Source organism: Lepisma saccharinum, chromosome 4 (genome assembly GCF_977018435.1).
Source record: "Lepisma saccharinum chromosome 4, izLepSacc3.1, whole genome shotgun sequence".
NCBI classification, from domain to species: Eukaryota; Metazoa; Arthropoda; class Insecta; order Zygentoma; family Lepismatidae; genus Lepisma; species Lepisma saccharinum.
Genome location: NC_139232.1, coordinates 40217320 through 40230193, shown reverse-complemented (window position 1 = coordinate 40230193; position 12874 = coordinate 40217320). Strand labels below are relative to the sequence as shown.

At 37.9% G+C, this 12874-nt stretch overlaps 1 protein-coding gene across 1 annotated transcript in view; it reads right to left on the bottom strand.

Moving 5' to 3' along the window:
• LOC145986427 (5-hydroxytryptamine receptor-like) overlaps positions 1-11260 on the bottom strand; it is a 699817-nt gene extending 688557 nt beyond the window's left edge. Inside the window, exon 1 of the mRNA XM_083120442.1 lies at positions 11236-11260. The gene's annotated coding sequence lies outside the window, so the exon portion shown is untranslated. The remainder of the gene's footprint in view (positions 1-11235) is intronic.
• Positions 11261-12874: the final 1614 nt, after the last annotated feature.

The following is a 12874-nucleotide window of genomic DNA, read 5'->3' as shown; positions in this document are numbered from 1 at the left end:
CTACAGTGCCCCCACAGTGTTGCCAACTCTACCCCTCAAAATATACATCATAAAAGGCTACGACGAGCCCCAAATGATGATTCGAGCCTCAGTGAAAAAAACCCAGTAGGTTAACAACACTGTCAAACTACGGCAGTGTTACCAGATGTAAACAAAAAGCAATAAACCCCCCTCATAAAAGGCTACAGTGCCCCCACAGTGTTGCCAACTCTACCCCTCAAAATATACATCATAAAAGGCTACGACGAGCCCCAAATGATGATTCGAGCCCCAATTGAGGGCTTAGAACCCGGACTATGTCCCTACTTAACGGTTCGAACGTGGGACCTCCGGCTTCGTAGTCTCTTACGTTGACGTCCGTTGACAACTTCACCAAGGAGGCCGGCATCTGATAATCACTTGTCCTCATCTCCAAATTGAATCTAAAACGCAGAAGAGAGGCGTCAGGCAAGTAAAATAAACATGATCTGTAATTTCGTGAGAAAAATTCAACACTGTACTTCTTGATAACAATGTTATAGTTTTATAACTAGGCCAACTGTAAAACACGATTCATCCTTTGGAAATGTACGAGGATCAGAATTAATCCTCTACCTACCCTCCGTGACGGGGTAGTTAGCACAGTAATCTACGATGCCAGGATTCAGGGGTTCGAATCCTCGGTATTCTTTGTGACTGCCCCTTCATCATATCACCACTCATCCTCATCTTCCGCGATTACCCGAAAGTGACTGAAAAGCGAAGTAAAATAAACAAAATCGATCAAATCAATCAACCAATCAAATCTATTCCTCTAGGTTAATCAAGATGACGCGGTGGAATTAAAAACGAATGAAGTAGGCGATGAAAGAAACAAACACCGAGGATTCGAACTTATGGTCTCTATGGTAGCAGCCCGATACGTAAACCACTTCCACACAGTAGCCGGAATTTTAGCAACAGTAGCAGAAAAGTAGTTAGCAGATCGATTTGCCGAAATAGATGAACTTACAAACTTTCATCAAAAATTGTGCATACTCATTGAGGAGTCCCTGGTAATGGAGGTGATGATCGCTTTGTATTTGCTTTTATCGTGAGCCATTTCGGTGAAAGAAAAAGTTCTATGTATTGTTAAAAATATGCCAGTGTAAAGAAACGTAACATCTGATGCACTCATTGTTATTTTATAGTTAACTAGCTGATTACGCGGCGTTGCCCGGGTATTTATTTATCCTAATCTTCTATTAGACAGAAAAATAATGAATTCTACTATAGTGTAAAATGTAACTAATTTTATTTACAAATTATAAAGTAAAATCTTTCACAAATGTACTATAATATTAATTTAACTAAACAAAACAAAAAAAATATTATACAAAATATAAAAATCGTGAATGTAACCAATTAGCTTAGCGACTCCGAAAACTATGGATTCGACACTAATGTAGGTCATTTTTTACACTTTATTTTTCACAGCCTCTCACCCCCATGCCGATAGATGATGAACGTGTAGTTGAATGGCATTCGGAGTGTCACTATTCATCTTAGCGACCCCGAAAACTATAGACTCCACACTAATATCGGTCGCTTTCGATTATTTTTACATGTCACCCCCTTTCCACCCCCACCCCTAGGTGTGCCAGACGTGTCTTACCCCCACATTATTTCTTTCCAGATTGTAAGTCATATGTGTACCAAGTTTGCTTAAAATTGCTTCAGACGTTCGAGAGTTATGCCGGAACAAACATACATACATATATTTTTATATATGAGGTTGCTGTAATTTGGACGAGAATAAATAGAAATAAAATTGAGATTACAAAATGTTTACTGTCCATTCCAGACGATATGTATTTTTTAATTAACGGAAATAATGTGTTAATTACTAAAAACATGTACTAAAATTAATGGATAATTACATTTGTTACATCTGGCAACGTTAGGTATACTGTAATAGTATGTGTACGTATTGTTTTCAGAATCCACTTTTCCTGCAGGTCTCAATGAGAAATTTGCGGTGTATATTTCACCATCACCTTAAATCGTACACCTCGGAAATCGAAACCACGTAACAGACAGGCCACCAAAACGTCATATCTATATTCCAGAACAATACACAAATAATTATTTAAGCCTTATTCGTCTTTGGAACTTCTAATTTAGCAACGGGTTATGCAAATTGCCAGTTACATAAGGCGAGTTTAAATTGAATAATTCATTTGGTTTATTTTACGTCGCTTTGGTGCCACTTTTGGCTAATTGCGAAGATGAGGATGAGCGGTGATATGATGGAAATTGATGATTGGACATTCACAAAGAATACCCATTGCCAAGGCCGGGATACAAACCCGGAAACGTTGCACCACGAAGGACGGCGAGAGGTTAAATTACTGTAAAATAATTCATTGCATAAGGTAAATTTTAGCACGAATGCTTTGCTTTAAAGTGTTCAATTTAAGGAATAAATTAAGAAGACACGACCTCATGACCTCATGAAACCTAATCTGGAAACCAGACTGGTGCGTTCGTGCAGAATAATCAAAGCCTTCTTCTCAAGAAGTTTCTATAAAATCACCCACATCTAAACCCTCACCCCAAACAACCCCATCATCTTAACCACTCAAACCATTAACTGTTTTGGATATCAGAATAGTTGTCATACCTATATACAGCGTGAGTACAAAAACACTCCCTGGTTTCAAGATGTCATAAAATTAATAGTTACTTGAATATTTTGATAAAATTGGTATCCAAAGCTCAGTTAACTCAAACTATTTTAATATCTTTCTTTTCAGAATCGCTAGTTGTGAATTCGGTAGCTAGAGGGCAGCAACATCGAAAATGGCATTTACTCCGCAGCAAAGAAGCTGGTGCGTGTTAGAATTTGCCAAAACAAGCCGTGTTGTGAGAGTGCAGCGTGCATTTAAATGGAAGTTTAATGTTGATCCACCTATACACAAATCCATTCTGCAGTGGCATGAAACATTTGTTGAGAGAGGATGCATTTGTGATAAAAGAAAAGAACATTCTGGCCGACCCTCCATCTCTGAGGAACTTGTGGAGCGTGTGCGAGAAGTCTTTGTACGAAGTCCCAGAAAATCAACACGTCAAGCCAACAGGCAGTTGCAGGTGCCACAAACTACCGTAAGCAACATTTTACGAAAGCGTTTGCGTTTTCACCCGTACCGGCTGCAATTGGTTCAAAAGTTATATCCACAAGACAAGGTAAAGCGACGTAAGTTTTGCGAGACTATTCACACTTTAATGGAGGACGATGAAACCTTTCTGACAAAGATCATTTTAGTGATGAGGCGACCTTCCACTTGAGTTGAAATGTGAACAGGCATAATGTTAGGATCTGAGGAAACGAGCATCCGCATGCCACTCTTGATGTGGAACGTGACTCACCCAAGGTGAATGATTTTTGTGCAGTGTCATAGCGCCGAGTGTACGGTCCGTTCTTCTTTGAGGGGCCAACAATCACAGGTGAAAGCTACTTAACAATGCTACGTGACTGGTTAATTCCTCAACTTGCTGCAGAAAGAGGTGACTACATTCTACAACAAGATGGAGCGCCCCCACACTGGCATCAATCTGTACGCAGCTTTCTGAATGACAACATCCCACACCGTTGGATAGGACGAGCTAGACCCAATGATCAAAATCTATGCAAGTGGCTCCCACTATCTCCGGACATACAAGTTTGTGACTTTTTCCTTTGGGGGTTCGTGAAGGACCAGGTCTATGTAACCCACAACCTTGAATCGTCTTCAGGAACGCATCAGTACAGCTGTCAACTTCATCACACCGGATACGCTTGAGAAGGTGTGGTTGGAGCTGGATTATCGTCTCGATGTTTCTCGCGTAACATGTGGCACGCACAAAAAAGCTAATATTAAACTAAGTTATTAATACCTAATACATTACTAATTATCAAATATACTACAATGCTTAATGAAATAAATAATAATAAAAAAAACATACTTTGTCAAAAACCTGTTCCGGTTACCAGAATGGGTCAATACAATAATATAAATTTGAAGATACCAACAATTTTATGTATAGAATACTATACTTTATCTTACTTTTATTTATTATTATTATTTTTTTTGGATTTGTGTATTGAATTGAAAATAAAGATTTAAAGAAGGAGAAAAAAAAGAGCGGAAAACCGTTAAATTCAGGAAACTGACGTCCTGGTTTATTTAAAGGTACCAAGACGTTAAAGCGCATACCCTCGGAAGTATGCGGGAGGAGGCGGGTTCACTTCGGGGGTTCACCCCTTATAATAAATTAAGACATTTCAAGTACGAGTCCATGCCATTTCAATTGTGCGTAGTTCGTGCGTGTTTTAAAAAAGTCCAGAATTTGGCTAACATGAAGGCTAACACATTAGCATCCGTAGTAAGCGTACCACTGTCAAAGTTCGTTTATACTCCCCTTTTATGATGAGATAGGTTAATCGGAACTGAACCTGCAGTTTAAAATGAGAAACAAACATCTGTGTGCCTCCACCTGGGATCGAACACTGGATCACTACGTCATCAGGTAAGTTCGGGTACAACAATGTGCGTCTCGCACAGTCACCTCAATAAAAATGGGACGCCTAGATACGGCAATACTCGCTTCACTGCATGTGTGTTATGTGTGTTGCCTAACTCTAAGGCGGAAAGTGGATTTTTAATAGGAAATATTCAATGGAAACTTCTAGTACCACCGCAGAGTTAGGAAAACACACACAACGCATTGCAGGGAAGCGAGTATTTCAGGCACTAGGTGTCCAATCTTTATTGCCGGTGGCTGTACATTTTATCTATCGCTCGTCAGAAAGTAGTATTAAACGCGGACAGATAATGAAGAAGCTAAAATAAAAAAGTATTACAATACGTAATTTTTGTATCTGCCATAGAGCTGCTGAAAATACCGATACACAGTAACTGATACTGGCAGTTCCCAATATTGGCAACAGTATTTTTAGTGTTTTTTCGATATCACCCCTGATTTCAGTACCTTCGTACTTCCATATTTTCGTAATTTCTGTATCTTTGTATTTCTTTTTTTTCTTGTAATTTTACGTAGCATTTCTACTGTTTTTGCCTAATCGAGGCAAGGATGAGCTATGAGTAGATGAAATTGTTAATGGAACACTGACAAAGAACACCAATAGCCGGGCCAGGATTGGAACCCGGGATCAAACGCGCACGACCACAGAGTCGCCTTATTAATTTTGATATTTCGCTATCTTGACTACTTCGGCATTGGCATATCAATCTTTTTTCGGTTGAATCAATTAGATATTGTCTGAGTGTCAAGAGGTGTTGACTTGACCTTGGTCAACAAAGGGAATTTACGGAAATATAGAAAAATAGCCCAATAGGAAATGAATTTCAGACTATTTTTAAAGACAAGACACTTTCAAAGAAAAATAAACAATAAAACGCTTTGCACATTTAGTGTTTAACTTAAGGGACTCACCATATATTCGTTCCGCCCACCATTTGTATTTTTCCTCAGGTTTTACTTTTCAAACCTCTTCTTCAATGAGGTAAAGGAATTTTCCTCAGTTTTACAATCTAATTTTAAGTAGGTAATTGTGTTGCTTGTTAGTTGTGCTACTGTCAAGTCAAATCATTTTTAAACAAAATAAAATCATGAAACCGTAAAATTCTACGAGATTTGTTTTCAGAAATGACCACAGATCGTAATTGACACACCTCAAATATTACAACTTGTTGTTATTTTTGTCATGAAATAATTTTAATTGAGTTGTATTAAGTAGGTCATATCAGTTAATTGAATTATTAGGTTTATTTTACTTCGCTTTTCTGTCATTTTTGTCTAATCTGAAGATGAGGATCATTGATGACATGATATAATTGATGAAGGGACGCTCACAAATAACAGCCGTGCTCAGGCGGTCGGGATTCGAACCAGGGACCCCTGCCATTGTAGCGCAGTGTGATAAGCACGACGACACTGAGGTCGTCTCATATCAATTAAAAATTACGAAAAATGAAAGTTCTGAATTTCTTTACAGAATACACAAACACATTTTCTGTGACTAGTAAAAAAGCTACCTTTGTTTGGTACTGTTGCCACCAATGGTCCGAGGTTCGAGTACCGTACTGCATCAATTTCAACTAATCATCAGGATCAGGATTTTAGGTACTGATGTTTATAAATTACATGCAGCCAAGAAAGAAATAAAATGGTGAATTTCGAGGTTAGGAACGATATACGCGAATTACGTGTCTAATAGTTTTTTTTACATATTTTGAGATCTCGTACATAGTTTTCGTTCAGAGTACATGATTTTACAATGAATATTGTATATTCGCCATTTCTTTAGTTTCCATTGAGTCATTCAGATACATTTTTCCAACAAACATTCACAATACTCGTATAATTTATCAAAAAAATATTTGGCTGTGGCAGACCCGTTATCTTGCGTTCAGTAAATAATATTTTAAGCAGTAGAAATTACTGCATCGTGACGCACTTTGTAAGATGTATCAAAGAATTCTTGCTGATTCTCGGAGTAGTGTTGATAACTCAGCAGTTCTCTAGGTAGCCGTACGTGTTTTTGCAAAAATCCAGTTGAACCGACAAACATATTTTGATACACTTAACTATATATTTACATATTTAAGTAATTTTTAAACATATGGGTCTGTTGCGGAGACAAAGTGGATAAAAACCATGATTTTTATTTAAAAAAATATTTTTGTTGATTTTTTTAATTTAAACCAGATTTTTTTATTTAAACCGATTTCTTTTATTTTTTAAGAAACCGCGGTTAAAATTGGTTGCATGGTTTTTGGCACCATACATATAGATATATGTTTTCTGTACAAGGACTTTTTCTAGTAAACGGCCCTGTTAAATATTCGAACAGTTTGATTAAAGCAAATAAAAATTACACGTAAATACATATTTATTTGTTTCTGATACTATATATATGAACGTATTATGGAAATGCTCGGTGAGTGTATTAATGGAACTACAATAATTTAAGTAAATTATATTCCAGTGAAAATATAACATTCTGGATGTACACAAATTGTTTGCTATGCTTGCCTATAAAAATTATTTAATTTTAAATCAAGATAAATTTTAGTGATTTTCCCCCATCAGTACATATACATATATATCTTCTTTTCATTCTTCTCCTTTCTTAGAGCCTAATAAACACCATTCAATGATTACGAGATTAATGTACTTTCACCAAAATGTTTTTTTAAAAAATCACCTGATTGAAATTAACCCACCTTGTGCGGAGCACACCCAGTTTGCAACAAACGCCAAAACTAAATACTAAAAGAGGGGCCTCCCCGATGGCGCAGTGGTAGCGACGTCGCCTTGTGTGGGTGTGCCCCTCACCAGACCCTTAGTATAAGCGAATCAAAAATTAATAGAAATATCACAGAGATGAAACACCTGACAAAGGCAAATGAGGCATCCAAGCTAACCTACGCAATGACCGTCGTGCCTGCCTATCGGTCCCCGCATTTGGTACAGGCAGTTTACTGATCTAATTGAAAGAGCATGTTGCGGTCGTCTTAAGTGATTAGGTTCTGGCTTTGATAGATCAAGGGTGCTTCTAATGAGTAGGTGTACCTCGAGAATCTCAATATCACAACGAGGCAATTGCGTTCGCATTCGTTTACGCCGAATTAAATGAAAGTGAAAGTCAGTATTCATCTTTATTGGACAAAACTCATCAGGTAACATGGACACGATCCTTTAAAAAATCAAGACGAAACCGAGATTTATTGGTTCCAGACTTTGTTTAACAAGTTTGAAAAGTTAACAAAATCAAATTTGCTACTAATTCGGGCGTCTTACAGTTATTGTCAAGCCAATCTATTAGTGAGAAGTACGAAATTTATCAGTCAATCTAATAGTGAGAATTACGAGGTTGTTCAGTGTGTCTATTAGTAAGGAGCACAAAATTGTTCAGTCAGCCTATTAGTGAGAAGTACGAAATTGTTCAGTCAGTCTATTAGTGAGAAGTACAAAATTGTTCAGTCAGTCTATTAGTGAGAAGTTGGAAATTGTTCAGTCAGTCTATTAGTGAGAAGTACGAAATTGTTCAGTCAGTCTATTAGTGAGAAGTTGGAAATTGTTCAGTCAGTCTATTAGTGAGAAGTACGAAATTGTTCAGTCAGTCTATTAGTGAGAAGTTGGAAATTGTTCAGTCAGTCTATTAGTGAGAAGTACGAAATTGTTCAGTCAGTCTCTTAGTGAGAAGTTGGAAATTGTTCAGTCAGTCTATTAGTGAGAAGTACGAAATTGTTCAGCATGATCGCATACGTTCAGAATATATATATATGTGTGTTTGCCTTGATGACCACTGCGAAAATTTGTGTACTGACGTGCTATCGTAACATCCCAGCACGATATCAAGCTGGGGTGTTACGCTATGCATGTGGCATATGTATGTTTTGAGACTTGAGACAGAGACTTCTTCCTAGAGACTGAGACGAGAACGAGGCAGATGGTTATAATCTAGACGAGACCGAGATCGTGATAACTCGAAAGGAACCAACACAACAAGACATATCCTGACACACAAAATTCAAAAAAATGCGGTATGCAATGCAAAATTGGAAGTTGCGTGTTTCTATGTATGTAAATACAGAAATTGGTAATTATAGTTACTTTGCTACCAAAAGTAACGCGTTACAAATGCCGTTATTTTGCATCCAAACACGGCAACTTTACCGTTACTTTGCTTTACAGTTACCGTTACTATGCAACCAAAATTAACTCGTTACAGTTGTCGTTACCTTGCTTCCAATAGTAAAACGTTACAGTTTCCATTACTTTGCTTCCAAATGTAACAGGGTACAATTGTTGTTATATAGATTCTAAAATAAAGCGTTACAGTTAAAGTTACTTTGCTTCTAGAAGTAATGCCTCAGAGTTTCCAGTAACATGTTACCAAAAACAACACGTTACAGTTGCCGTTAGGTAGCATCCAAAAAGTAAGTCTGTGCATTGAATCTAAAAGTAACGCATTACAGTTACCGTTATTTTGCTTCTAAAAGTGACGCCTTGCAATTGCCATTACTATGCTAATAAATGTAACACGGTACCATTGTCGTTCCCTTGCTTCCAAAAGTAAATCGTTATAGTTATCGTTACTTTGCTTCAGCTAGTAACACGGTACTATTGCCGTTACTTTGGTTCCTAAAATAAAGCGTTGAAGTTACTTCGCTTCCAAAAGTAACGCGTTGAAGTTTCAATTACCTTGCTTCCAAAAGTAACGCGTTACAGTTGTCGTTACTTTGCTTCCAATAGTAAAGCGTTACAGTTGCCATTACTTTGCTTTCAAAAGTAACACTGTACAATTGCCGTTACTTTGATTCTAAAATAGAGCGTTATAGTTGAAATTACTTTGCTTCCAAAAGTAACACGGTACAATTGTCGTTAACTTTATTCTAAAATAAAGCGTTATAGTTGCTGTTACTTTGTTTACAAAAGTAACACGGTACAATTGTTGTTACTTTGATTCTAAAATAAAGCGTTTAGTTGTTTTTACTTTGCTTCCACAAGTAACACGGTACAATTGTCGTTAACTTTATTCTAAAATAAAGCGTTATAGTTGCTGTTACTTTGTTTACAAAAGTAACACGGTACAATTGTTGTTACTTTGATTCTAAAATAAAGCGTTTAGTTGCTTTTACTTTGCTTCCACAAGTAACACGGTACAATTGTCGTTACCTTTATTCTAAAATAAAGCGTTATAGTTGCTGTTACTTTGCTTCAAAAAGTAACACGGTACAATTGTCGTTACTTTGATTCTAAAATAAAGCGTTATAGTTGCTGTTACTTTGCTTCCACAAGTAACACGGTACAATTGTCGTTACTTTGATTCTAAAATAAAGCGTTATAGTTGCTGTTACTTTGCTTCCACAAGTAACACGGTACAATTGTCGTTTCTTTGGTTCCTAAACTAAAGCGTTGCAGTTTCAGTTACTTTGCTTCCAAAAGTAACACGTTACAGGTAACGTTACTTTGTCACGAAAGAGGACATTTAACTGCTTACACAAGTATCACATATGTTCCCTCTTTTGCATGTATTCCCAGTTCAACTTTAGATGCACGGGTTTGAAACAGCACAACAAAGCATGTTTCATCCTGGCAAATACATTTTGATGTTCTGAACTTATCAATCTAATGCAAATAAAGTAACACAACGTAACAGAATACCGTTACAGTACCCCTGGAAAGTTAAGTAATTCGTTACTAACGCAAGTATCTAAAAATTGACTTCTTACTAGCTCAAGTACGGGGGCAGGGGTAGCGTCGACGTCTTGTAATCAAGAGGTCATGGGTTCGAAATCCGGTGGAGGCACATAGCGGTTTGGATCCCACTTCAAAGTGTAGGTCCAGCTTCAATTAGCCTTACTGTGTACAAAGTAGACTTACAACACCAACTCAATCAATCAATCAATCAATAACTCAAGTACAGAAAAAGTAACGCGAAGAACATAGTGTTTGGTGTTCTTGCGTATAAGATATATTTTTATTTCTAATTCCGATTTATCCAAGAAGATTAGAATGGACAGATTATTATGTAATACGCAGGATAAATTATAGATGTAAAATACAACCAATTAAAACATTAATGAACTTCTATTGGAAATTGTTGACCCAAACCCTTCTAACTTTAGGATAATTTCACCATAATCTAATTATTTTTGTTATCATGTTTACTGTTAAAGTTTCACACATTCTTCATGTTGACTATTGATGCATATTATGTTATTTGCTATAGGTTCTGGATTATTATACTTTTTTCACACAATAACGCAACTATGTACTCATGCTGAATGACCCGGGTAGATTTCAGAAATGTCTGGACTAAACTGCAAAGAATCTCAACATTCTACTAGATCGAACCTGGACCTTCATGTGCAAACCGTGCGCATTACTGTATGACCTAAATCTCCGCGGCGCGACAGTCCTTTGAGGAGCAGGATCTGCCAAGTGACTTTCCACCAGGCCAATGCATCGAGACCCATCGCCGCTGCTTTCTGGCTTTCGAGACCAAACTCGTCACCTACATTTTGGAACTCGCAGATGGGATCAAAATCCGAACCGTTTGCTCCGAACGTAAGAGCGCTAACGATTTAGCTACAAGTGGTCGCCTTACCACATGGAATACATTATAAGCTCAAGTTATTGTAATTAGTGAATCACTGACACAAATTGATCACAAACATTAATATATATTACTGTAGTACTCACCAACATCATGGAAAAGGGGAGGGGGGAAGCAATAGTGTCTCACAGATGCACCTCACTCTCAATGATGAACTTGCGTTATTAACTGAAGATATAATGCACAGAAACAATAAACTAAACTGTTACCGATTAGTAAATGATAGTGAATTAAGATACTTAAGCTTGATTCTGCTATGGTACTGTCTTGAATGACGAACGTAGAGATTGCTGACAGCCAATATCCATGAAGTGGTCAAGTAACAAGTACCCTATGAATTTACCGAAAACAAATACTAGAGATAGTTAACGGAAATTAGTCACCAGAAAGTTCTTTTTTGTACCAGTATTTCTAAACACTACGTATGTTTGATTATATTTATAACAATTTTGGTGCTAGTGGGAAAGCATGGTGCACTTATTCACAGCGGTGGATCCATTGGTCTGAGGTGCGGGTTGGTGTCTGCAACAGGTGAATTTAATTAACACTGATGGTTTCGAGGAGATCTTGGTTCAGAGCGCCCAGCTGAAGTCGCACAAGAACATATCGCACGTGAGAAAAGAAGTTGTAACGAGTAACTTAATGAACAAACTGGTAATTAGAACGTGACGATTACATGTTTGTCAACTTCTGAGCCAATGAAGAAAAACAAAGGAAGGTACGTCCTAGGCGTTGCCGATGTTTCAGCGACTGCCTCGGTTGAAAGATTTCAGGAGCTTCATTCGCCGAGAGTTCGGGATTGATTGCCGGCGAAGTCACAGACGACAAAACAAACACCGTGCGAGTGTGTTACCAGGTCGGCGGCGCGAATGAAACTGGGCGGGCTGTTCCAGTCGACCTCGGAGCAAGCGCGCCACGCACGGGGGAAAAGAGAGGGGCGAGAACTCCAGACCGAGGGAGACGCACACAGTCCCCGATCGCGGTCCGTCGCCGAGTTAACCACGCTCTGCGCTATTTCGCAGTCGGCATAATGCAACTTTGGCAAAGCATTAATCGCGCTCAACCTACACGTCGAAACAACTTTATGGCCGATGTACATCGGGAATCCCCACGCCACTTCAAGCTTTGTTTCCACTGCGTTCTCTCACAAGAAGTAACTTCACTGGGAATATTTTCTATTTGCTCTCTCAATTCATAAAGGTATCAGTTCTCATCGTTGCTATTGACCCACATAACCAAGAGATCGATTGATTCTTGACACACATTGTCACCCAAGGTGGGCTACAGACAGGATGATCCATTCGGATATTTTATCATGTTCGGGAATTTTTGCATGACGTAGGTTGATTGCCCTCAGACAATTCCACATATTTGTTACAATTTAGACTTTGAAAGAATATAATAACTGAAGGTAATGCATATATCGGAAAACTGATAACACTATAATAATATTCCCATTCAGAACCCGGAAACTGTACATGACGTCATTAAATCGGCATCACGAAGGGAACAACCTGTAGATTTCCTGATTTCCAGCCATCATAATACTACAGGAAAAGCTTATTACCAACAACATAAGATGACAAATGCTGGCCTTACGAAAGCTGTGTTCAAAGCATTATGAAACACAAAAAATACGAAAACTAAATAAAAATATGTAACGTTTTCCACACAAGTAAAACAACGAAATCGATAAACGTGTCAAAACCACAGTTGGGTCGGTAT